The sequence below is a fragment of the Megalopta genalis genome, chromosome 12, assembly GCF_051020955.1.
Source record: "Megalopta genalis isolate 19385.01 chromosome 12, iyMegGena1_principal, whole genome shotgun sequence".
In the NCBI taxonomy this organism is placed as follows: Eukaryota; Metazoa; Arthropoda; class Insecta; order Hymenoptera; family Halictidae; genus Megalopta; species Megalopta genalis.
The window spans coordinates 868114-895018 of NC_135024.1; positions in this window are offsets into that span (position 1 = coordinate 868114).

Consider the following 26905-nt stretch of genomic DNA (forward strand, 5'->3'; position numbering starts at 1 on the left):
ATCTATTGGGTTGAGGAATAAGTTCGTAGCGTTTTTATCAAAGACGATTTTCTTTGTTGTTTTCGTGAAGCTCGCGAGGCACCCAGGCTCCCAATTTTTCGGCAAATCCCATTGAACGAAGATGATCGAGAATCGTTTTATGATCGCAGTTCATTTTTTCGGCCAATTCACGACTTGTTTGGTGACCGTCCTCCTTCAAAAGTGCTTCGAGACGCTCTTCATCGAATTCAGAAGGTTTTCCGCCGCGGGGCGTGTCGTCAACGTCAAAATCGCCATTTTTGAACTTCGCAAACCATTTCCGTGCTATAGACTCGCCTATGACACCTTCTCCGTATACGTTGCAAAGGTCTCGGGCTGCTTCAGCAGCTTTTCGGCCTCGATGAAAAGCGAAGAAGAGAAGGTGTCGAAAATGTTGCTTTTTACCTCCTGGATATTCCATTTCTAAGCCTCGAAAGTAATAAAAAATTAAATTACTCGAAAAGACGATTAGCACCGTTTTGTAGAGCAGAAAGGGCTCTGTCGAATGAATATTATACACTTTGTATATAATATAATAATATAAGAATATATAATATAGAATAAGAATATATAATATAAGAACGCTACGAACTTATTCCCCAACCTAACAATTAATAACCAACGCGAAAGAGGAAAAAACAAAAAATGTCCCGAATTCCGTAAATTTTTCAAAAAGCAAACGTTAAGATTTCGAAGCTCGTCAAAGGATCGTCGGTCACTCGTACCCCCGTCGCCTTTAAAAATAAGTGAAAAAAAACCCGTCGATCTCCTTGGTTCGAACGTGGCCGTCGTTCCTGTTTCCCGAAGGAATGCAGTCGCGACGACGCGGGCAGAAAGAAGGCCTCGTAAATAGAATAATACATTGGAGGCGCGATGAATGGCAGACGGATACAGTTAGACCGTGGAAGTCGAGGCTGGCTCGGGGAGTAGACATTGAACTTGATCGTCTCCGCGAGGCACCCCGACCTCTGTCGCCGGCAATCGACGCGTCCATCTCTGCTCGTTAGACACGGATATCCTCGCGCGGCCGCCGGGATAACGCTTGTCCGATCGTCGATTATCCGAGCGTTTCACGCGATACCCGCCGATGGAGAGGCCGGACGCTCGCGGTGCCCGTATCCGCGAAGATAGCAGCTAGAAACGTCGGATTCCTCTCGCGGCTTGCGCGCGCGCAGCTGCTCGCCGCGGCGACACGCGGGATCTCGCAGAACCGGCCAGGATTTACGGTGGTCAGGAACGCGTTCGAAATAGAACGACCGTGGAATCTCGGAACCGCGGCTCGCTCGGTCTATTCGACGATATTAATGCGGCCCGGTCGTCCCCCGGCCGAAGCCCGGGCTCTCAAAGTGGCCCGCGCGAATAGAAGACGCGAGACGCCGCGAGGATGGTTCCGCGAGCGGCGAGCGCGACGATCTCGTATTTTTCCGCGACGGTGACGTTCACGAGGTCGTCGAGCACGACCGATGCAATTATCGCGGGAACGAGACGGTGGCCGCGCGAACGAGCAATTTGTTTCGGCGACAAAGCGCGGCCGAGGCTCCTTGGATTCGATCCAGAACGTCCTCACGCTCCTCCTCCGGGAGATCCGCTTTTCTTCGTCGGGCCGCGACGCCGTGCGAGAGTGACGCGCGCGGGGGACCGAGAACGATGGCCCCTGTTTGTCAAGAGGCATCACGGGCCGGCCGGCCGTTTGTCAAGGGGATTACACGAGAGCCCCTCGCCAAGGAATATTAAAATTCCGACGTATCTGCGTCGCCCGCCGCGGCGCAACCCGCCGCCTGACCCGGCCGTTTCGCGCTTCCAGAACCGCGGGGCCGACCCCGCCGAGGGTCGCCCGTGAATTCCGGCGAAGCGACTCGTATTCCTGGAACGCAATAACGAATTCGGGCCTCTTACCGCGGATCCCGGGGTGCGCGGGCTCCTCTGCGACCGCCTTTTGTCGAATCGAGGAGCCCCGTTCTCGCCCGATTCGCACGATTTCGGCGATCAAATGCCGGAACACCCAGCCATTGATTCGTCGAACGTTCATTTTAGCATGTTTGCTCGAATGTTGGCCAGTAGCTGGTGCACAGGCGATGTCTATTCTATCGAGGGTACTTTTTTTAATTATGTAGAGTGATTGTCGTTGTCGTTTGTTAGATGAGAAATGCGCCCATTCGATTGGAACAGTTTCTATTTATTTATTTATTTGTACATATTTATTTGGTATTCGTCTGATACAATCACCATAAAGATAAGAAAACGTATTTTTGGAGGTTTGTAGATTTTTTATTATTCTTTTTATTGTTCCCAGTGAAACAGCAGTTTATTTAATGTAATTTCTGTAAATTGAGGAATTTGATGACGTTTGAAAGTGCAACGGGTCAAACTGAACCGGTAACCGCAGACCGAAGGTCAATAATATGTCCTAGAAAAGCAAAGAAAATTATGAAATAATTTTTCCAGCCATTTCTTTTATACCTACTGCAATTTTAATGATATATATATAAAGAAATAAATTGTGGTCGATATTAAAAATAGCTCAACATCTTTTTTAAAATTATTTAAAAGATTATAAATATTTAAAAAAATCAGTATTTTCAGATTGCCGAATTTCTTTTATAATTAATTAACGAATAATATGAAATAACGAATTAATTTTAAACACAGCATTAACGTGACATATTTATTTAAAGTTCCGATAGCATCTCGAAAGAGACAGTGATTTTAACCCTTTGCACTCGAAGCCATTTTAACTGTAAATCTAAATTAATTTTTCTGACATGTAGCATTTCCATTTTATACGACAAAGTGCATTTTATGCACACGAAATTTAGTCTTATGACTCGTACAACAATTACACTTTTAACAACTATTTCACATCTAAACTTTTATAATATAAAAATCATCTCGGAACGCGATGTAACAATTTTAATGGTGCTTCAGAGTCATCATTCGAGTGCAAAGGGTTAATATAAAAATAATCGACGGATAAGCTTTTTCTAAGAAAAATGTCTAAAGATCGCGCGTCTTCGAACGTCGACGAACAATAATAATCCGTGTTCCTGTGTTTCTTCCGAGCTCGCGCAAACCGATCGGGAAGTCTCGCGCCGCGGCAAGTAATTACGAGCGGCCAGGAGAGTTTACCAGGGCCCATAATAATCAGGAAATGCCTCGCGATCTTGCATCGTTCGCAAGATCAACAGCGCCGGTAGACCAACAGCCCCATCATCCGAAAGTAACACAGAGGCCGCGTTTAAGTAATCATCCCCTCGCGAGTGTACACACGTAAGTTTCCCGCTGGAACAATTCGAACTTCTGGTCTGTGCGTCGACATGGGTGTCTAGAGCGTCGAGTTCCCGTCGAATGGGAATAAAATGCTTCCTAAATACGGTTAAATTCTCCGTAATTTTCCTTCAGCTTGCAAACAAAAATGGATAAAACAACAATTACAAAAATAGGGTGCAAGGCTCGAACAATCGTATCTTCTTTCCCTAAACTGTCCATTTTTGTTTATAAGCTGAAGGAGAATTAGGGAGAATTTACGGTAGTTTATAAGTATTGACGGGGCTTAAGATTTACCAAGACATTAAACAAATTTTATCGCATAATATCGAGTACACTCGAATAAACAAATGTATCCAATAATTTCCTACGAAAGCGCTTTTACGAGCTCAACGAATTCAACCCTTTGCGCTCGAGCGACGACTCTGAGACACCGCGAAAATAGTTATATTACGCTCCAAGATAATTTTTATATTAAAAATATTTATATTATACCGCGAGAATAGTTTCATATCACGTTTCGAGATAATCTTTACATTATCAAAATTTATATTATGCCGCGAGAATAGTATAAATCGCGTTCCAAGATAATTTTTACTTCGACGAAATTTATATTTAAAAAATTGTTAAAAGCGCGACTGTTGCACGAGTGATGGCAAGACACATTTTCACGTGCATAAAGTGCACTTCGTCGCATGAAACAGAGATACAGTAATGTCTCTCTAATTGACGCTCAGATTGTGCACGAAATTGGAGAATTTGGGAAGAGGAGATACGATTATTCGAGCCTTGCGGCACGTTTTTATAGTTGTTGATAATTCGTAACTATTGGGTTGGGGAATAAGTTCGTAGCGTTTTTATTTGAAGGCGATTTTCTTTGTTGTTTTCGTTAAGCTCGACGCACTGAAACACTTGTTGGATGAATACAGCGATCGCTGGATCGCAGATTTCAGATATTTATAACAACGATGAATGGAAACTGGAAACTGTTTACGTGCCACTGGACCTTTTCCATCAGTTTTAGTCGTTGCCGTCTCTTCGAAACGATTGCGAGCATCATGCAATCTGTATTCGATCAACTAATTTTCGTTATCAATCGTTCTATAATTATACAAAAATGCGTATAAAATCCGCCATCTATTGGGTTGAGGAATAAATTCGTAGCGTTTTTATCAAAGACGATTTTCTTTGTTGTTTTCGTGAAGCTCGCGAGGCACCCAGGCTCCCAATTTTTCGGCAAATCCCATTGAACGAAGATGATCGAGAATCGTTTTATGATCGCAGTTCATTTTTTCGGCTAATTCACGACTTGTTTGGTGACCGTCCTCCTTCAAAAGTGCTTCGAGACGTTCTTCGTCGAATTCAGAAGGTCTTCCGCCGCGGGGCATGTCGTCGACGTCAAAATCGCCATTTTTGAACTTCGCAAACCATTTCCGTGCTGTAGACTCGCTTATGACACCTTCTCCGTATACGTTGCAAAGGTCCCGGGCTGCTTCGGCAGCTTTTTGGCCTCGATGAAAAGCGAAGAAGAGAAGGTGTCGAAAATGTTGCTTTTTACCCCCTGGATATCCCATTTCTAAGCCTCGAAAGTAATGAAAAATTAAATTACTCGAAAAGACGATTAGCACAGTTTCGTAGAGCAGAAAGAGCTCTATCGAATGAATATTGTATACTTTGTCAGACAGCAAAAAATACGCTACGAACTTATTCACCAACCTAATATAAAACGAGGCGCAAGACTCAAATTAATCGTGTCTCCTCTTCGAAAATTGTCCAATTTCGTGCGCAATCTAAGCGTCAATATGGGAGACATTACTGTACCACGTGTCAGAGAAATCATCCCAGATTTACACTTAGAACAACTCCGATCGCAAACGGTCGGAAATAAAGAAATCCGAAATCCGTGGTTGCGACGGGTCCGATAGGTCGCAAGAAGTATCGCCGAAGGGTGATCGAACAAGGAGCTTACGAAAATGAACCGACTCGTTTGACAAACAACGAAGGCGTTCTCGCTCGAGGGATCGCCGGATCGGAAACTTCTCCGGGTGTATTTAATATAAATCGCGGTAGGCAGGAAGTTGGCCGGGAACAATGGCCCCGGAGCTCGTAAATGCAGGTACCTTCTCGAAGGAAGAGGGAGTCGGGGAGCGGGGGTCGGGGGCCGAGTCGGGCCGATAAAGCCTCGCGGAAAGGCTCGCGCGGCGGGAGAGCTATCGGAGCCGTGGCACGACGAGGAAGCACTGTTATCGTGTATCGGTACATCGAGCACCCGCGCTTACGGCCGATCGAGCGGAAACCTTTACTGCCTCCGCCTTCGTAAATCGTCGCGGCGCTTACCGATTTTATTTACTGGCCCCCCGGCTACACGACCGCGCGGCGGAATCCTACGGGGGTGGCCGCTCAGAAGGTGTACCACTGCCGAACGGCAACGCCACGATTTATCGCCGCGCGAACCGACGCCGCAAGAACAATGCCGTAGATAATGGGCGACGGCCAGTTTTCGTGGAAACGGGATCACCGGCTTCCGATCTCGTCCTCCGAGAGCCTGGGCTTATTCTTCCCGGCTCAGAACTTCCGTCCAGGGACGTGACGATTGAACCCGCCCGCGACCCGCAACAGCCGCAAAACTTTTTGCCTCAAATTTTCGACGAAACGACGTTGTCTTTCATCGGTTAGCTGAGGCGTTTCCTTTTTAGAGGGCGTATACAGATGCGTCGCGAGGATCAAGGGATGACTAGTATACTCGTCGAACGAAGAGTGAGCATTCATTTTATAAAATTCGTTCATTTCGTTCATTTGATAAAATGAACAATTTTATTACTTATTATTATACTGTTATTATATAATAAGAAAATACTGTAATAGTAATAAATACTAAATACTATAATTATATATAATACTATTAATGTAATACTATTAATATAATACTATTGTACTACATATAATACTATTAACATAATACTATTATACTATATATAATACTATTAATATAATACTATTATACCATACATAATGGTATTATTAATATGGTATTATTACTTATTATTATATTGCTTATTATAGTATTTACTTATTCACTTTATTGCAGGCAATAAACCCGAGAAAGCATTACGACTTGACAAAGCATGCAGAAAATGTCGAAAGGGAATTTTCTGATCGGCTTCTTCTCGGTTTTCAATTCATAGGGTTACCACATTTTTCAAAAAGTATTACTGTATTGTTCAAGTCGACCCATTTTAAAGAATAATGTTTTACGCATGCGCTATCATTAATTTCAAGGCGCAAGCATAATGTACTAAGTATGATACAGCTATACGAGTATAATAAGCTTTTATTTAACTTTTATTTCATACGATGAAATAAATTATTTGTTATTTTGTTGCAAATTTATAAATCAGACATAACCTTGACATAACCCTGACATAACTTTGGCATAATTTTGGCATAATTTTGGCATAACTGTGGAATAACTTTCGGCATAACTTTGGCATAACCCTAACATAACCCTGGCATAACTTTGGCATAACCTTGGAAAACTTTGGGTGTTTAAACTACAAAAATAAATATTTTATGTAGGATGACGTTTTATTGATTTTCTAAAATATTTAAATTAATATCAATATTAATAAATTATAAAGTATATTTATATTTTTCATAAAAATCATTACAATCTCACAAAAACTATATCATGTTCGGTCTTATTTGAATCAGAAAGAAGCACGCAATTGCATCGGTAAATCCGAAAAAGATAAAATCGTCCTCCGAATCTCGGTCTTGCCTGCATCATGCTCGCACACATCTAATGTGAACCCTGTCGATCGAGCACCCTGCCAGCACGACCCGAGCCCAGCACGTAGATGTGTACCGACCCTAAAGCGACCGAACGAACGCACGAAATCGACGCGACTTCTTCTTCGCTAAAATATAAAATCGAGCAAGCCCGTTGCATCCTCCGGTTGCGTCGGATCGTGGATTACGGATACATTATGTAGCGGTTTATCGATCTGTGACGGAACAGTTCGAGAATCTGCTACAGTCGCCGTGTCGCGCTCTAATTATGATCGATCCTGCGGATTCGAGGGGCCGCGCAAAAGAGGAGGCGCGCCTTGTCACGGACAATGAGCGGTTTTCGACGGAGCCGTGCGCGATCCCATCAGCGATCCATCAAGGAGATAAAGGGCGGATCGATTTGCCTCGAGGCGGGGAACGGGTTAAGTCTTATCCCGCGGCAAGAAACGTCGGACTAGATTCACTTGATCAATCATTCCGACAGCTGAAGGATGGATCGAGCCGCGATGTTTACGGAGAAACTATCCGCTTGAAATTCTTCTCGTTACCGGGGTCTCTCTCCCTCTCCCCCTCCTCCCCCCCGCTGGCACCTTAACAGCCGACGGATTAGCCGTGGAAAGTAACTTCGCCGACTCGTATTAGCGGCGGCCGCGCGTGGCGTTGCGGCGAGACGGGGGTGGATTTTTGCTGGTCATCGAAGGGAACGAGAGGCGGGAGAGGGCGGGAGGCACGACGCGGGGGCGGGTCGGACGCGTTGAAACGCGTCTGCCTTCGGGGACTCTCGGGCACTCGCGAATATTCATCGCCGGACGAGAGAGAGCCAACAATTGGAGCGTAATTATGAACCGTGGCGTGGACGGGCGCTGACTCATATCCAGCGGTCGTTTCGTGGGCTAGTTTCTTCGCCTCGGAGTCCTCTTGCGCCACCGACCCGGGAAAGAAGTGTCTCGTTCCCGGCGTTTATCCGGCTGAGCCTGCGGTTTCTGACCACATGCTGCCGCAACCACGGATCTAGGGTTTCGCCGGCCCCCAGCCAGACTCGCGCGAAATGTAATCGGAAAAATATGATCGACGAGTACCGATTACAATCGTTTCTGTAATTAGGACCGACGGCGGTAGTCACTCGTGGGACGTGATTATGTTAGTGCATGACAATCGTAAAAACCTGGATATATGGTAAATTTTCCTTAATTGACGCTCAGCTTGTACACAAAAATGGACGATTTTAAAATTTAATAGGAAATTTGATAGAAAAATTAATTGGAAATTTGATGGAAAATTTAATAGGAAATTTCATAGAAAATTTAATAGGAAATTTGATAGAAAATTTGATAGGAAATTTGATAGAAAATTTAATAGGAAATTTGATAGAAAATTTAATAGGAAATTTGATAGAAAATTTAATAGGAAATTTCATAGAAAATTTAATAGGGAATTTGATAGAAAATTTAATAGGAAATTTGGTAGAAAATTTAATAGGAAATTTTATAGAAAATTTAATAAGAAATTTTATAGAAAATTTGACAGAAAATTTGATAGGAAGTTTGACAGAAAATTTAATAGGAAATTTGATAGAAAGTTTGATAGAAAATTTAATAGGAAATTTGACAGAAAATTTAATATGAAATTTTATAGTTATAGATTGTCAACAACTATAAAAACGAATCGCAAGGTTGAAATAAGAGTACAGTAATGTCTCTCTAATATGACGCCCAGATTGACCACAAAAAATGGATAATTTGAAAAGAGGAGATACGATTATTCGAGCCTTGCGGTTTATTGTTACAGTTATAAATTGTCCACAATTATAAAAACGAGCCGCAAGGCTCGAATAAGCTCCTCTTCCCAAATTATCCATTTTAGTGGACAATCTGAGCGTCAGTAAGGGAGACATTACTGTATTTCCTCCTCTCCAATTGTCCATTTTTGTTTTTAAGCTGATTAGGGAGAATTTATTGTATTAGTCATTAGTAGATTGTGGATCTTTATGCAAAGTAAAAATTATCTCAATTGTACGAGGCAGAAGTTAAATAAAAATATATCTTCGCTTTTAACTGTTCTAATATATAAGTCGATGATAGGGTAACAATATCTTCAGATTCTCCTAATCTTCTTACAGGAGTATAAAAATCCCTGATGAAACATCGGCAAAGAATCCTTTCCGATATGAAAAGAAATGATTGCAAAATGCAAATGAAAAGATTGCAAAATGCTAAAAATGTTGGTGTAGCAATCTCAACTAAATAACATGATTCAACAAAGAGCACGATTCAACAAAGCAAGCATAGAATAATTGCTATAGAAATTATTTCTTTTCTTTTCTTTCTGCAGGAGTATTTATTTTACATTTTATTTTATAAGATCCGCAGTGCACTAATTGAATCGCATTACTGTTACTCATATTTTTCCTAATTAATCGAGTTTCTGCAAACGTGCCCAAAACCCACTCATTTACGATGCCATTATCGCGCGCTGTAAATTTTCGCGAATAGCTCCGCGAACGTGCTTCGCGAAAGAGCCGAACGTCCAACAAAATAGCACCGTGATGGATTCGTAGAAAGTCGTGCCGGGAACGGAATTTGTGCCGCTTCTATTCCCCGGTTACGCGTACAAAGGTCTTGATTAATGACCAATCGGTCACCGGCGATCTCCGTTTCTGTCGCTCGCGGACCGACGCCGCGCCGGCTCGAGCGACACAATGTCTACAAATTTCGGCCGATCCTCCGCTTCCTGTCCTCCTCCGCTTTCGATCACCGCGGCCGGTGGATTTGTTTCATCGGCGCTGATCCATTAGCGGACCCACTTTCCGGAAGATCGTCCGGTCGACAATCACTCATCGACTTCCTCCCTTGTCGCCGCGATTCTCACCCTCGAAGGAGCAGAGCGATCTGCCCGCGTAGAAAATCGGGGCTGATTCGTACGTCCCTGGACAGAGATATGCCGACGCCTCTCCCGACGTAGGCCACGAAGCGTAACGCACCTATTCATCCCACACCTCGTCGCCAATGCCCGAGTTCCGGGGACCGGCGCGCCGCGAGTCTCCGTCAAGAGGTGGTCCCGTTCTCGGAGGTGCGCGCATTGTACGTGCACGCGTGTATGCCGACCACACTTTCTCGAGTGTGTGGCTCCCTTTGAAGCGCCAGTAATGATCTTCGTGACTGGGGCCATTGTAATTCCCCCGTATTTATCGCGCATCAGGCTTTAATGCGACCGCGCGAAAATTGGATCGAGCCTTCGGCTTCGGGGAACGTGCGAAGACTATAGGCGTTTAGAGAAAGAGCCGGGGACTCGTTAACCGGTTAGCTGTCTTCGACGAGCATACCCGTCGCAGCAGAATATGTTGCCGTTTCATCGCGACCTGTGTACTCGTGAAAAACAGCTGACTGGTTACGAAGGATATTTAACATTCTTTGCGTGAAAGCGTTGCCGAAGGATTACTTCGAAGAGCCGTAACTTTGCGAGGAAAAATCGCAGCAGAGTTCCCTTTTTTTTTAAATTGAAGAGGGAGAATCGAATTTTATTCCACTGTAAACGGCATCTCCGGAAAAAATTTTCCAAAGTTCGTGCATTTCGTCGAAGTTGGCGAATCACACTTTTCGATTCGACAAACATGACCTGAAAGGTTACTTCGAAGAGCTGTAATTTTGCGAGAAAAAATCGCAGCCAAGTTCCCTTTTTTTAAATTAAAGGAGAAGGATCGAACTTCATTCCACTGGAAACGGCGTCTTCGGAAAAAATTTATCAAAGTTTGTGCATTTCGTCGAAGTTGGCGAATCACGCTTTTCGATACGACAAACATGACCTCGCGTTTACACGGTTACAGTGGCGAGAGTGCAACGAGCTTGAAATGTAAGAATACCATCTTAAAGTAGAGTCTCGCAGCTTCAATTTAAAGAAAAGGTCACCATTCTGCGATGATTTCTCGCGAAGTTATCGCGAGTCGAAGTTGGCCAATTTTTATGCAAATTCTTTCTGTCCTATAATTTCTTTAAGCAATATATTTTACAAAAGTGTTGTATTTAAACGAAATATGAAAAAAAATCAAACGTGTACAGTATAATCACAGTAATTTGCACATTTTTCAAAGAGATTTCATCAGCTAACCGGTTAACGGCCAACTCGGCACTCGACGATATTCCCAACACCTGGCGTGGATGGCGCAAGACACCGATCGTTTTATTAACTTTTGCTGCGAAAATGAACGAGGAAGGGGACGATTGTAACATCTCCGCGCATAAGTTAGCGTGGTCTAGTCGTGGAAAACGGCGTTTTTACGGTCGCGGTACCGTTCCATCTTCTATCTGGGATCGCGCGGCGATTGTGCGGACGCGAAAGAAACGCCGAAGAAGATTCAGTGGGCTGATCAATTTCAGGGGGTGTCGAAAAAATCGAGGGTGTTTTACGAGTGGTAAACGAGCGTGTGGGACGGCCGTAGCACCAGGAAGTTGTGGGCAGATCGATCGGAGACCAGCAAGAAGATAATTGATCGAAATCGCATCATTGAGGCTGGCCGAGTGTTGATGAACCTGTGGGCGAAACGATTACGTTTTTCATAGGCAGATACGCCGGGCACTATCAGTTGAATTATTGCTTGGGTTATGGTCTTCCTCGATGCATCCAGCCGCGCCATGCGACCGTCCGATGGAACCATTATACATACATAATTCCTATCAAAGGATCATCCTGCTTCTTTAACGTGGAAAATCAAACGCGGACGCTGCGCGCGGACTTTCGCCGCGCCGATGTTCTTGCGGCCATTGTTGCTCGGTGCTTCGATTCTTTCGATCGATGATCGTCGTTAAGATCGTCGTATGTTTTCTGCCGTTGGATTTTATGCAACCATAAGGGAAATTAACTCTCCGTTCGCACAATTACCGCGCGAGTCGCGTACTGAGGCACATACTGGGGCACTCGGACTTAGTCGTAAAAAACTATTGTTGCTCAAAAAGTAGCGATACTATTGAGATCGAAAAATTTGAGAATGTTATTTGAACATTCTAGAAGTTAGTTTTCTTTGTTAGAGCTCGATATCTCACTCCAAACTGTATCGAATTAATTCTTAATATCATGCTTCTCAGTATCACGTGTTTATTGTTAAATATTGTTAATTTATATATGCTGTACATGCGTAAAATTTACAAAATATAAAATACGATAGGACAATAATAAAATATGATTATTGAATACATTCTTTTTGGTATCGTTAGTGCCGGTAACAATTCTGGAACAAGAATAAATCGGACACAGTAAATTCTCCCTAATTTTCCTTCAGCTTCTAGTCAAAAATGGACAATTTGGGAGGCGAGGCAATTACAAACCGCGAGACTCTAATAATCGTATCTCCACTTCCCAGATCGTCCATTTCTGTTTACAAGCAGAATAAAAATCCAGAAAAATTTACGTATTTCAACGACGTGACATGTTTTTAGATCGCCCGTTCGTTCCACCGCGAAGTAGACCAAGGATAATTATGTGGAAGTTCTCGGTGGTTTTTCGGGTCCAGATGGTAGTAGGATCGTCGACCGAGTTCCCAAGACGCGGGTGCCGGCGTCGTTTGGAAGTTCTGGTCGATACAGGAAGCGGCCAAATTGAAAACAATCTTCCTGGCAATTTACGGCCGAAGTCTAGCGCCGCTTCCGCCCCCCTATTCGACGAACCCTCGAAACAATTAGACCCTTTATGAGGCTCGGCGGGCATTAAGAAGCCGCAAAGAAGATGCGTTTCTCTCGCGTCACGGCCGAGGGGAGACGAGGAAGTTGTTTAAAGTGACGCCGGCCACGTGTTCCCGGCGACTGCGAGTACCGTGGGTAACAGGCCGGCGAGCGCACGGCTCGGAAAAGGAGCGTGGATCGGCGCGACGCGGACGTGGAACGAGGACCGGGCGAACCGGTAAGTTTCTTTCTTTCTCCCCTAAGTCTTGGTTCGTTTTTTTTCCCTCGAAAAATCCATTAGAAACAACGGAGACGCGCGGCGGTATTAACAACCGACGGGAACTCCATTATTCCCTCCGGAGATTTAAACGCACTTTTAACCACCATACGCGGCGCATGCGTATTTATGATTTGTTATTTTCTGTCGGCCAGTGGCCCATTAAGGTCCCCGTCGGTCCCGGTCGGTCCCCGTCGGCCCGCGACCGGCCCGCTCTACCGATGGGATACGAAGATTCTTCGCGCGTAAATCACCGCGCTCCGAAAGTCATCGTCTTCTTCCCAAGCTGGAATCTGCCCCGCGCGACTATATTTATTTGTCTTTCTGCTGTTCGGCCGACACGATTAATTGCGATCCTGGCGATCGGAGCCGGGTCCTCGCCGCCGTACGTGGGAAACCACGGCGGCGTCTAACCTCGATCGGAACGATCCCGCACGTCCAACGGCCGACGAGCTGCGGCAACACGATGTGGCACGCGATGTGTCTATTACCACGGCCGATCTTCTTCTGCTCCCTTTGTTCGGTTTTTCGGAACTGTCCGCGTGAAAAATTACATTTTCGTCGAATGAATCTTCCGCGCTGCTTCTGCCAGCTTCTGACGGTCTGCCGGGAGAAGGATGGCTCCCGGGCAATTGCTTTTCTCAATTTAAACGGAGAAAGGCGCGAGGCAATTTTAAGGGAGCACGGTAATTTCTTGCAGGAATGCTCGGAGGTCGGAATTGAAAGCGGCGAATCCGAGAGTACTAAGTCGCGGAAAATTGTGGAAGAAAATTTTGGGTAAAAATTGGCTAACTTCGATCGAAGATAACTCCGCGAAAAATCATCGCAGGATGGTGATTTTTTTTCACATTGAAGCTGGAAGACTCTACTTTGAGATAATGTTACTGGGTTTTAAGTTTGATGCACCCTTAATACTGTAATCCCTGTAAACCTTTATATACGACTTTTATATGAGGCCGTGCTTGTCGTAATAAAACTGTCGTAATAAAACGGACTTTGGACAATTTTTCTCGGCGATGCTGCTCGCAACGGAACATAGATCGATTTTTCCTCTTTAATTTGAACAAAAGAGAAACGCGGCTGCGAATTTTTCTCGCAAAGTTTCAGCACTTCGGAGCAACCTTCGCATTTTTGGCATGAAATCAGAGCTTGCGTTAACATAAGGGAATCGATAGTGATGAGGGTGCATCAAACATAAAATCCAGGATCGTTTTCTCAAAGTAGAGGTTTCAAGCTCCAATATAAAAAAAAATTCATCGTCCTACGATGATTTTTCGCGGAGTTATCGTCGATCGAAGCGAGCCAATTTTCATCCAAAATTTTACTACGCTCACATTTTCTCGAGCAGCGTTTTTTTACGTTCTCCAAAAAAAGTGTATCAAGATCTCGCGACTCGCGCAACGTTTACGCTTTCAACAGCTTCTTTTTAAACATAATCAAACATTGACAATGTACAAATAGTTTCCAAGCACGATACGACAATCCTTCGTAGCCACCGCCGAGCGCAAAGGGTTAAATTCGTTCTCGCGGATCGTTGAATTCTCATTGGCGGAAAGTTCTGTCGCGAAATTCTTGCGCGAGAGTCCTCGACACTGTGTGCCCAGCGGAACGGGACGGACCTAATAGGACGAGATGAATCCTAACGCAGGTGATTGTAACGCGGACGGGACCACCGCAAACGGGCCGAGTGCAAATATTTGTTGCAAGTGAGAACGGGGCTCGTCCGGCCGGGGCCGGGTTATGAAGTTAAATGGTTTAATGCGAAACGATGGTCGTTCCGGGAGCGACGTTAGAATGGAAGCTGAACACGATCCCCCTTTCACAAAGCTTTGAGCCAGTCACGCCGGGAATGAAACTGTAAAGCGATTCAGAGAGAGAGAGAAAGGGAGAGAGAAAGAGCCGCGGTAAAGGAAACATTAAAGTTTTAAAGTGGCGGCCGCGTAACGGTTCGGGTAAACGTTAACATTCGCCGCTCTTCCCCGCGCGGAACCGTCCATACATATGTATGCAGATCTACGAATTTGTACGGGAAATCGCTCGACTTTATGAGAAACTTCCCACACCCGTGGCACGCCGGCACAGATTTAATAACGTTCCGCCGACCGTAACTTACTTACCGGCACAATTGCCGTGCAACTTTAACGCGATCCCGCGCGCGGAACTCGCGGAGCAAGTTCACATGATGCGCGCCAAGTTTAACGCGATTTTCGCCGGCAGCGCGGCGCCTCCATCCACCGAGTCGAATCGAACGCCCATTCCGGCCGATTCCGTGATCGTGCTGTTTGCAACCATTGCCGGATCGCGGCCCGTCGAAGCCGCCACAATTCGTTCGAATGCACTGTCGGCGCGTCCAAATCGTTCTGGAGTCTAAATTTTTAGGAATTCATGCGATGACAATGACTGTGTCTATAGCATGTTAAATAATAAATAATCTATAGGATAATCTATAAGATTTAACCCTTTGCACTCGTGTAGTGACTCTGCGGCACTACTGAAATTCTTGTATCACGTTTCAAGATCATTTTTATGTTATCAAAGTTCAGATCTAAAAAATATGTCCCAAAAATGTCTCGCAGTCCGAAAGTAGCGGGTTCCTCGGATCATTCGAAGCAACTTCTTCCTTTACAAAAATGTTCTCCGAGGCACCGTTAACGAGTTATTAACGAAAAACAGTGACCAATAAGAATCGAGTACGGCTGACGCAAGGCGGCCCAGTTCCGTCCATTGGCTCGGTCGCCTCGCGCCAGCTGAGCTCGCCTCTCATTGGCCACTGTTTTTCGTTAATAACTCCTTAACGATGCCTCGGAGAAAATTTTTGTAAAGGAAAAAGTTGCTTCAAATGACCCCAGGAACCCGCCACTTTCGGATTGCGAGACATTTTTGGGACACCCTGTATATTCTACGAATATATCCAGTCTTAGAATGCATACCATGCATATATATTTGTCTACATGCAACCAATGGGACACATACATCTCAGATCTTAACGCCTAAAAGGGATAACCTATACCAATAAAATCAACATTTCTTGTTATTAGCATATAAAACGTGACTTCAGGTATAACACAAATTAACGAAAAATAAATCAGACTCTTTGGAGTCAAGTAGTCGCAATGACGACGTCGAGGGAATCGCACCGAGTCGAATACACCGATTCTGAGCACGTCGTTGTATACTTGTTATGAACGCTACACTTTTTCTTACCTTTTTTCTCCATTTGTATTGTACAAACATATATTTAATATCTATATTTTAATCTATATATTATTTCTGCGAAGCGAGTCAAGAATAGCAATAAAATATCTCGCGATCACTGCATTCCCAAGAGTGTGTACAATTTCCTCGTAGTAGACAAACAAAGTTTCTCGTGTACACTCGGTGCACTTTCTCCTCGACGTTCCTCCGTCTATGCGGCACACGCACATCTCGAGTACGCGATTGCCGATAGGCGCGACCAAACAGCCGGCCAAATCGATCGCGAAACGCTGGCGCCAAGCAAACCTTCCCGACTCGCGCCGCTCGACGGTTTCGGCCGATCATTCGAGATTCCATCGAACGAGAAATCCGACAAAATAACCCTCGGCGTAAAAGTTTTCTCGGGCACGCGTCAAGTGTTGCCGCGTCGCTTTTTTCCCAAGCAAGAATAGGCCGAGCAACCCTTCGCGCGACGAACAAAGAAGCCGCGACACCGGTGCGCCGAATTGCGAGTTGTTTCTGGATAGTCTCGCCGGAAAGTCTCGCGACGGTCTCGCGACAGTCTCGCTAATCTGCTATGCACCCTAGGCTAGGATAATGGCGGGAGCGGCGCACCTGGCGGGCGAAATCGCCGGATAGAGGACGCGTGACGTGACGCGAGTTCGTCCTCGATATTAAGCGGTTCTCCACGTTCTCTGCCGGCGACGAGTTGCACAGTGGCCGATTCCTTTTACAAATGGGACAGGAATCGTTATGACTTGGAAGCTTGCTTATCGACGGCTAGCAAAAATCGAACGCGCCTTATGAAGAGTATCTTGTGATCAGAATCCTTGTATATATATAAGTATAGTTCTCCTTATAAGTACTCCTTGTGTGTAGTTTTGATGTAAATATTGCTTCCATTTTTTCAGCTAATTTGTGATAAACTTATTTCAATCTTTTCAGTTACTGGTAGAATTATTTCAATTTTTTTTGGTATTAGTAATATTATTTCAATTTTTTTTAGTTATTAGTAACATTATTTTTATTTTTCCAGTTATTAGTAAAATTATTTCAATTTTTCCAATTATTGGTAGAATTATTTCAATTTTTTGAGTCAATTAATAATAAAATTATTTCAATTTTTTGTGTCAATTAATAGGAAAATCATTTCAATTTTTCCAGTCAATTAATAGGAAAATTATTTCAATTTCTCCAGTCAATTAACAGTAAAATTATTTCAATTTCTCCAGTCAATTAACAGTAAAATTATTTCAATTTCTCCAGTCAATTAATATAGTAAAATTATTTCAATTTCTCCAGTCTATTAACAGTAAAATTATTACAATTTCTCCAGTCAATTAATAATAAAATTATTTCAATTTCTCCAATCAATTAATAGTAAAATTATTTCAATTTTCCTAGTCATTATTAAAATTATTTCACTTTTCCTAGTCATTAGTAAAATTATTTCAATTTCACCAATCAATTAACAGTAAAATTATTACAATTTCTCCAGTCAATTAATAGTAAAATTATTTCAATTTCTCCAATCAATTAATAGTAAAATTATTTCAATTTTCCTAGTCATTATTAAAATTATTTCACTTTTCCTAGTCATTAGTAAAATTATTTCAATTTCTCCAATCAGTTAATAGTAAAATTATTTCACTTTTCCTAGTCATTAATAAAATTATTTCAATTTCACCAGTCAATTAATAGTAAAATTATTACAATTGTTTCAGTTATCACTACAGATAAACGTGTAAAACCTACCAATTGCACGTACCAGACGACAATAAATCAAACTGCTGGACAAATTTCCCGAAACAATTTTTGTACCACCGCGAGCCTATTCTCCAAGAAAATCGACCACCGTGCGTCGCAGCGACGAGCCCTCTCTAGCAGCGCGACGACGACGAGTGGTTACCAATTTATAGCGTCCGTCGGAGCCGGCTCCGGTCGGCTGTCCCGGCGTGTACCTGCGTCCATGTTCTACACGCGTCTAACACGCGTAGCTCATTAATCGAGAGGTCCCGTGTCCCGACACCCTTTTCCCCGGCCTCTCCCCCCTCGACCCGTTTCGGCTCCTTTGCCTTGTCTTCCTGATACGTCACCGTGGAAACGCAAGCCGGTCGTGAACCGCGCTCGAACGCGAACGTGAACGCGAACGCAGGTCTCCTGGGAGCCGGAAACGCGGGTTAAGGGGGACGGGAAGGGGGGAAGGGGCCGAGGGCACAGACACGGTCGTCGTCTGCGTTTGGACTGGCAAGCTTTTGATGGCGAGGCTGTGCTCGCAGACGCAACGCAAATATGCGCGACCAAGGTGTACTCGGGTTCGTTTTCCGGGTTGAGAAACGTGGGATCGTCGGACCTCGCTCGAGTGCCAGTCTTCGGGACACGACGTGGCCGGGAACGCTCGTGAACGAGCTTCGCGACGTTGTCGGATATTTTCGGTCGTTCTCCTTTCTTCTTTTTCGGATGGATTTTTCGGCAGGGTTGAGACGGACGATCGGACAGTGCGACGGGTGTATCGGTGAGAAAAAATCGAAAATCAATTGTCCATCGGAACAGTCATGTTTTATCAGGTTTAAATCACGATTTAATAATAATAAAAAATTTTAATGATAATAAATCACATTTTCGAAGATGTTTAGACGCAGACAAATAACGAGAAGAATGACAATTAGACAAAAATAAGTATTAGAAAATATAATAATTATAAATAATTACAAATGAATATAAATAAATATAATAATTAGAAGAAAATAAATTATCTCATGGAAAAGCACTCGGGTGCAGATAAAACGTATACCAAATTAAAGGAGATAGGGGACGCTGATTATAAAAAAGAAGAAGAAAACATCGACGCGTTTCCTTCTTTTTTCATCCCCTTCGAAAGTTGGAAAATGCAACAAAAATGTAATATGTATAGTATAATAAATGTCGTCGACAATAATTAGACTGCGGATCGTATGCGTTTATGGGAAAAATGAATAGATTTAAATACAAGGCTGCGAAGAGAATCAGATGAATCTGAGGGACATCGTTACATTATTTTTAACTTGCTACGATTAATAAAACAGAAGAGATATTTTTTACTTCAAATATTATTTACACTTCTTATCAACTAAAATTATCGCAGACAATTTTAACCTTTTGCACTCGAAGCCAATTTAACCGTAAATTGCCGCTTGGTGCGGCATCTTTCTTCTGAGCGCGCGCGCTTTTTAATTAACCCTTTGCACTCGAAGCCATTTTAACCGTAAATCTAAAACAATTTTTCCGACTTATAGTATTTCCATTTTATGCGACGAAATGCATGTTATGCACACGAAATCGAATCTCGCGATAACTTGTGATGACGGTTACACTTTTAACGATTTTTTAACACTAAACCTTCCAAGCAGTAATACTAACTGGCATGTACTGCTTCACAAAAGCGAAAAGACCGAATTTATTTAGAATTTGTAAAGTTTTTATTATAAAACTTGCTCCAATAATATAACTTATTCAAGCGTTTTCCATGAAAGAGTCTCGGAATTTTGCAGAATTGCAAAATAAGAAAGCGGTCACTTTGACCGCGGTAGGTCAGTTAAGGTAAGTTAAATATAAACTTCGTTAATATAAAAATGATCTTGGAACGTGTGTAACCTAACAATTTCAGCGGTGCCTCAGAGTCACCGCTCGAGTTTAAAGTGTTTTAATCTCGCAGAAAAATCCACGGTCTAGTATGTAATGACCGCAATTGCTAACGTTTCAGTGCGCGGATCGCATAAAGCGATCGTGCCGAATAAAACGTTTCCCTGTTCCGAAAGAGCGAAGGGATCCCCCGTAATCCCGTCCGGTATCCGGCAGCAGTTAATTTGGAGGTTGTTTCGCGGCAGTTTATTACTATCCGGCGGATCAATAACAATCTAAACGGAAGCGAGCGAGCGAGCGAGCAAGCAAACAGCCAAGAAGTCGTTGTCCCGGCTTAATTTCAATTAAAGGTTGTTCGACTTCGTCGCCACCTATCTAGTTTCCGGGATCTAAACGCTCGCGGAACGCCGTTCAAAGTTCCACCGTAATTCAGCCTATTATCCCAGAGACAGTGGAAACGAATAATTAACCTCTAAGTGGATTATGAATCTCGTCCCGGGCCCCGCGGTGGAGGACGCGGAGCGGCGAGGCACACCGCGCGCACCGAGATCTCATCGGAAATGTTTCCATTAGCACCGTTTCCCGGTTACTCTTGACACGGTGCGCGCACTCGCTCCCATTTTCATCGCGCCGCTGTATTTTAATCGAGCCGCTCGTGCGCGACTCTCTCCGGGAATCTCTGATCGTCGCCGAGCTAAGAAATCATCCGGCAAACGGATTACAGGACCAACGGGAGGAACGTGGATGGCGACGGGGAGAGGGGCGGTGGAGTGGCCGGGGACGCGTTTTGGCATCGAGCCCGGCGTCTCCTCTCCCCGAGAACCGCTAATTATTAACCGCCTTATCCGGAGGAAAGAAGAAGAAGAATTTGGCAACGGTCCTCGGGATCCTCGACGACCGGTAATACGGCGCAATCAGAACCGTAATCGCTTTATTTAATCTCCTGTTAGCTCGGGATTCGCTGTAATGCTACTTTACGGCGTCCGATGGTACCGGGAAGAAGCGCGACACTCCCGGCATCGGTTGTTGACAGATAACTATGATCGGGGGGAGGTGGTTTCGGCAATCGAGGGAAGGATGCGCATTCGTTCCGTGGACGAAGTAACGAGGGCTTCCTTTTTTGATTAACGAAAATAATGTTTTTCGCGGTACCGAACATTCACTCTGCGACTGCAAGTGACAATTCTGGCATGGAATGCTTCGGAAGACCTTCGGGAGAACGATCGTATTCTTGACAATTGTTAAGATATCTTAATGAAAAAAATGCCAGTTCTGCTTCGAACTATAAGCTTTCATATGCGGGTGATTTTGTTGAGAAAGCTCGATCCGATCCTGAGAAAAAAATTCACGAAGATTGGCTTCTTTCGTAAACGCGCTTGTTCAAAGAAGCTTTCATCCCCTAAACTGGGTGCTGTAAATAAATTTGTTTAACTTGTTATCGTTAATGTATCTTATTGAAAAAAATACCAGTTCTGGTTCGAACTTTAACCTTTCATATGCGGGTAATTTTGTTGAAAAAGCTCGATCCGATCCTGAGAAAAAAATTCACGAAGATTGGCTTCTTTCGTAAACGCGCTTGTTCAAGGAAGCTCTCATCCCCTAAACTGGGTGCTGTAAATAAATTTGTTTAACTTGTTGTCGTTGATGTATCTTACTGAAAAAAATACTAGTCCTGCTTCAAACTATAGCCTTTCATATGCAGGTAATTTTGTTGAAAAAGGTCAATCCCAATCTGAGGAAAAAATTCACAAAGATCATCTTCCTTCGTACTATCTGTTCAAGGAATCTCTCGTCCCCTAAACTGCCACGGTGTAAATAAATCTATTTAATTTATCATCCTGATAGATGCGACGTACGCGAAGGTCGTAGAACAAACAGAGATCAAAATCACCCTTAGTTTAATTTCTTTTACATCGATGATATAAATATTAGAACAAATGTTAACCGAAATAGAACTGTTTCCTACAGAATCCAGGAGATCGATCACGAATATGGCATTCGTGCATAGACTAGCTTCAAAGCTTACAATCATTTTCATTCTATACCAATGGCGTTACAGGGTAAAAGGACGGACCGAACTATCTACGAATGATCGACATCGTAGCTTTCTACGTTACGTAGAAAGAAAGTATCTGGAAGTCTTCTCGAGGATTAGAATCGAATGCTGAGGCAAGAAGATCGAAACGCGCCCCTGAAAGGCTGAAACGGGGAACGGAGGATCGACGTGTTTGCGGGCAACGTCATTACCAGTCATTGGGAGTCAGCCCAGCGTGGCAGGCGCTGCGTTTCGAATCGTTTCCTCCGATCAGAGTCCGTCGTCGGGCGCAGCCGAGCGTGTCCGGATCGGCCGGCTAGATAAAGCGGGTACCTGTTATCTCGGCCATTCCTAATCGACCCCTCGCCCACCCCGCAGCCACCTCCGGCCAGCGACGCGTATAATTTACACTAACCTAATGTAATCATTACAGAAGTAACTATTCGCCGCGGGATGCCTTCCCTCTGATTATCTCGGAATCCCGGTCTGTTGCGGCCTATCTCTCTCCCCCCCTCTCCCTCTTTTATGGGGTATCTCTCTCGCTCTCTTTCTCTTACTGGGTCTCTCTCTTTTACTGGATCTCTCTTTCGCTCTCTTTCTCTTACTGGGACTCTCTCTCGCTCTCTTTCTCTTACTGGGTCTCTCTCTCTCTCTCTCTCTCTCTCTCTCTTTTACTGGGTGTCTCTCTCGCTCTCTTTCTCTTATTGGATCTCTCTCTTTTTTGTGATTCTCTCTCTCTCTTTTTCTAATTCTCTCTCCCCTTCTCTCTCTTCCTGATTTTCACTCTCCCTCTCTCTCTTTCTGATTCTCTCTCCCCTTCTCTCTCTTCCTGCTTTTCTCTCTCTCTCTCTCTCTCTCCTTTTTACTGCGACTCTCTCTCGCTCTCTTTCTCTTAGTGGGTCTCTCTCTTTTTAGTGATTCTTTCTCTCTCTCTCTCTCTTTCTCGTTCTGATACTCCCTCTCCCTCTCTCTCTTTCTGATTTTCCCTCTCCTTCTCTCTCTTTCTGATTGTCTCTCTCTCTCTTTCTGATTGTCTCTCTCTTTCTCTTTCTAATTTTCTCTCTCTCTCTTTCTTTCTTTCTGATTTTTACTGGCTTTACTGGCTCTCTCTCTCTCTCTCTCTCCCTCTCTCACACTTTCTCTTACTGGGTCTCTCTTTTGTGATTCTCTCTCTCTCTTTTTTTGATTTTTACTAGCTTTCTCTCTTTCTGATTCTCTCTCTCTCTCTCTCTCATTTTCTCTTACTGGGTCCCTCTCTTTTGAGTGATTCTCTCTTTCTCTTTTTCTGATTCTCTCTTTCTCTCTCTCTTTTTCTGATTTTCTCTGTTTCTCCCTTTCTGATTCTCTCACTCTCTCTGTCTCTCCAATTCTCTCGCTCTCTTTCTCTCTGTTTCTGGTTCTCTCCCGCGTCCCAGGCCGCAGCCACCAGTCAGCAGCCGTCGCGCAACCCTCAGTAAACTGGTTTCAAGCATAATTGGACGCGACCACGGGTGGGGTTCACGCCGAACGCGAAACGACGCCGGACCGACAGCGTCCGGCGAATTTATTCGACGTCCCTTTCGGCCGAAACGCGCGATAACTCGCCAGATTTAATGGCCGCGCGAGCAACGATTCCGGGGTTTCCGCGAACCCACCGGCCGACTCGCGGAGACACCGTGACCGGTCCTCTCGCGATTTTCGGCCCGATCGTTGCTTCTTATTGGCCCCGGGCTTTCTCTCGGGGTAATCGTCGGGCAACGCCGTAGGACGTTCTCGCAGCTAGCTGCACCCTTCAGCTCGATCTTCGACCGACGTTCCATCCGCATGGTTGCTCGGCTTCATAGAGCGAAGGGGTGAACATTGTCCTCGGAGTCGAAGTCGTTCGCGTGAACTGACTTTTAATCTACGGCCGATCTCGTGTTATCCGTAAAAGTGCTTCGTTCGCAGTTCTTTTATTCTGCCAATTCAATTAAATCGATCGTTAATTCGCGTTGCTTTTCTGTTGTTAATAATTGGGGGTTGAATTTTAATTTTAGAACAATTTATTCTGTTTTAACGTTCCAGCGGTCTCGTCAGGGCACAGTTTATGTATATACAGGGTGTCCCAAAATGATGGTATTTCCGGAAAATGAGGGGTTCCTGAGGTGATTTGAAGTAACTTTTTCCTCAGTGAAATTGCAATCCGCGGCTTCGTTTACGAGTTATTAACGAAAAACAGTGGCCAATGGGAGGCGAGATCAGCTGACGCGCCGAGCCAATCAGCGGAACTCGGCTTCGCGCGCTCGTTAGCTCGGCCGCTTCGCGCCAGCCGAACTCGCTCCACATTGGTCGGTGTTTTTCGTGAATAACTCGTGAACGATGCCTCGGAGAAAATTTTTGTAAAGGAGAAAGTTGCTTCGAATGACCTCAAGAATCCCTCATTTCCCGGAAGTACCATAATTGTGGGATACTATGTACATATAAACAGTCACGGATTCACAGATCGGCTTTTAATTTATCGATGCAAATTGCACGAAACAAGACTCGATTTACAGTCATTTCTACTTACAGTTATCACGACAACTGTGTTTGATTCATAGTTTCGTGCACGAGTGCGTCGAGCGAGAATTAAGCACCAAAAATCTGACGGGTTTAGGAGTCGGTGGCAGCAGTGATCGGTGGTTCAAACCTAAGCGAAATGACCGAGGATCAACCGGCTCGGAACATGATCGAGGATGAAAATCCGAGGCAGAGAGTTCATAAATATTTCACGGGATCATTCGCGATCATTTAAATCCCGGCGTGTATAAACACACGTAAACCCCTCCCCGAAACGTCGGTGCTTTTTGCCGAAACAGTAGGGTAGCATTAGAGAAAGAACGAGAGAGAAAAAGAAAGAGAGGGAGAGAGGTTGGTAAAAGGAGAATAAAAAGGTAGCGAGGAACGAGGCGGAGTAAAAACGTAGCGGAGAATAAACTGGAGCAGTCGAGTAGCGGAGAGCGGGGCGGTAAAGGAATGAAAAATGAGGTTCAGCGGAACAGGAACAGGGAATAAAGTATAAGAGCAGTAAAGAACGGAGTGAAACAGGATGGGAAATAAAAGACAAAGTGGGAGGAGAAAAGCGGCCGTGGATAAAGTGAAGTAATAAAGCGACGGAGGACAAAGTGCTGTGGTCCACGGAATTCTACCGGCTGTCTTTGCCCTGTAATCGATTTCCCGGCTGTTCTACGCTTTTCCACGGATTCGAGGACACCCTAACATATTTTAATTACCGGATCCGACGAGCCGGTACCTGCTCTGCATTTCACCGCGCTCCTCGTCTCCTCTCACGGTCCTTAAAATCCTTTACGGAAGCAGCGACGAAATAATCCTCGTCGCGAAAACAGAAACTGTTCGACCGTCCGACTCTCTACTCCCTGCAGCCCGTTCTTTTTAATCTTTGAACAGCAGCTGATGGCACCGGGCTCGTTCAAGCGGCCGCGTGCATTTGAAATTCGTCGAACGGTCGCATTGCTCTTCGAATAACTTACTTTCGATTGGCGTCTGCATTCTCTTTATGCGTTTCGTTTCGACGTTATTTAAGCGATTTTACGATTGTAAGTGGAACGTGGTGGTTTGTGTAAAGTGTAAGTGGAATGTAGTGGTTTGTGCAAACTGTAAGTGGAATGTGATGGTTTGTGTAAAGTGTAAGTGGAATGCAGTGCTTTGTGCAAGCTGTAAGTGGAATGTTATGGTCTGTACAAGCTATAAGTGGAATGTTGTGGTTTGTGCAAACTGTAAGTGGAATGCAGTGCTTTGTGCAAGCTATAAGTGCAACGCAGTGGTTTGCGCAAACTGTAAGTGAAATGCGGTGGTTTGTGCAAACTATAAATAGAATGTGAAGGTTTGTGCAAACTGTAAATAGAATTTGAAGGTTTGTGTGAAGTGTAAGTGGAATGCGGCGGTTTGTGCAAACTGTAAGTGGATTATGCCGGTTTGTACAAGCTGTAAGTGGATTGTGGTGGTTTGTGCAAACTGTAAATGGAATATGATGGTTTATGCAAACTGTAAGTGGAATGTGGAGGTTTTTACAAGCTGTAAGTGGAATATTGTGGTTTGTGCAAACTGTAAATGGAACGCAGTGGTTTGTGAAAACTGTAAGTGAAATGTGGAGGTTTGTGCAAACTGTAAATAGAATGTGAAGGTTTGTGTGAAGTGTAAATGGAATGCGACGGTTTGTGCAAACCGTAAGTGGATTATGCTGGTTTGTACAAGCTGTAAGTGGAATGTTGTGGTTTGTACAAGCTGTAAGTGGAATGTATTGGTTTGTACAAGCTGTAAGTGGAATGTTGTGGTTTGTGCAAGCTGTAAGTGGAACGTGGTGGTTTGTGCAAACTGTAAATGGAATATTGTGGTTTGTGCAAACTGTAAATGGAATATGATAGTTTGTGGAAACTGTAAGTGAAATGTGGAGGTTTCTACAGGCTGTAAGTGGAATGTATTGGTTTGTACAAGCTGTAAGTGGAATATGATGGTTTGTGCAAACTAGAAATGGAATGTGGAGGTTTGTGCAAACTATAAGTAGAAAGTGATGGTTTGCACGAACCATAAGTGGATTGTAGTGGTTTGTACAATCATCTCTGCTCGTAAACTATTGTCCAGGCATCGGTGAACAGGGACACTTTTCCTATAAAGAATAATTTCTTCGATCTAATTATTAGCTCTTGTCACAAATATATACAAAATGATCGCTACTTAGACTGTACAAACTTTGTATCTAGAAATGGTTGTTTCAGGAGAAATAAAAAACTGACATACTGTCGAACGCAATAAAATAAATAAATAAAAGCTGCGAGGTGGCAAACACCGCCGAGATTACACGATACCCGTTTGTCAAACCAGCAAATAATGATCAAATTATGAATACAAATATCACGAAAGTCCCGGAAGATTCTAGAAATTCTACAATTATCTGAAAAATCTGGGCGACGTACGCTTGCTGCACCGAATCCAGAATTTCGCCGAGCATCCTACAATTTCTGCGATCTATCTGTCGCTTCGGAGTGAATCCTCTAACATCCATAACCTCGAAAGATTTAAGTCAAAGACTTCCTGGTG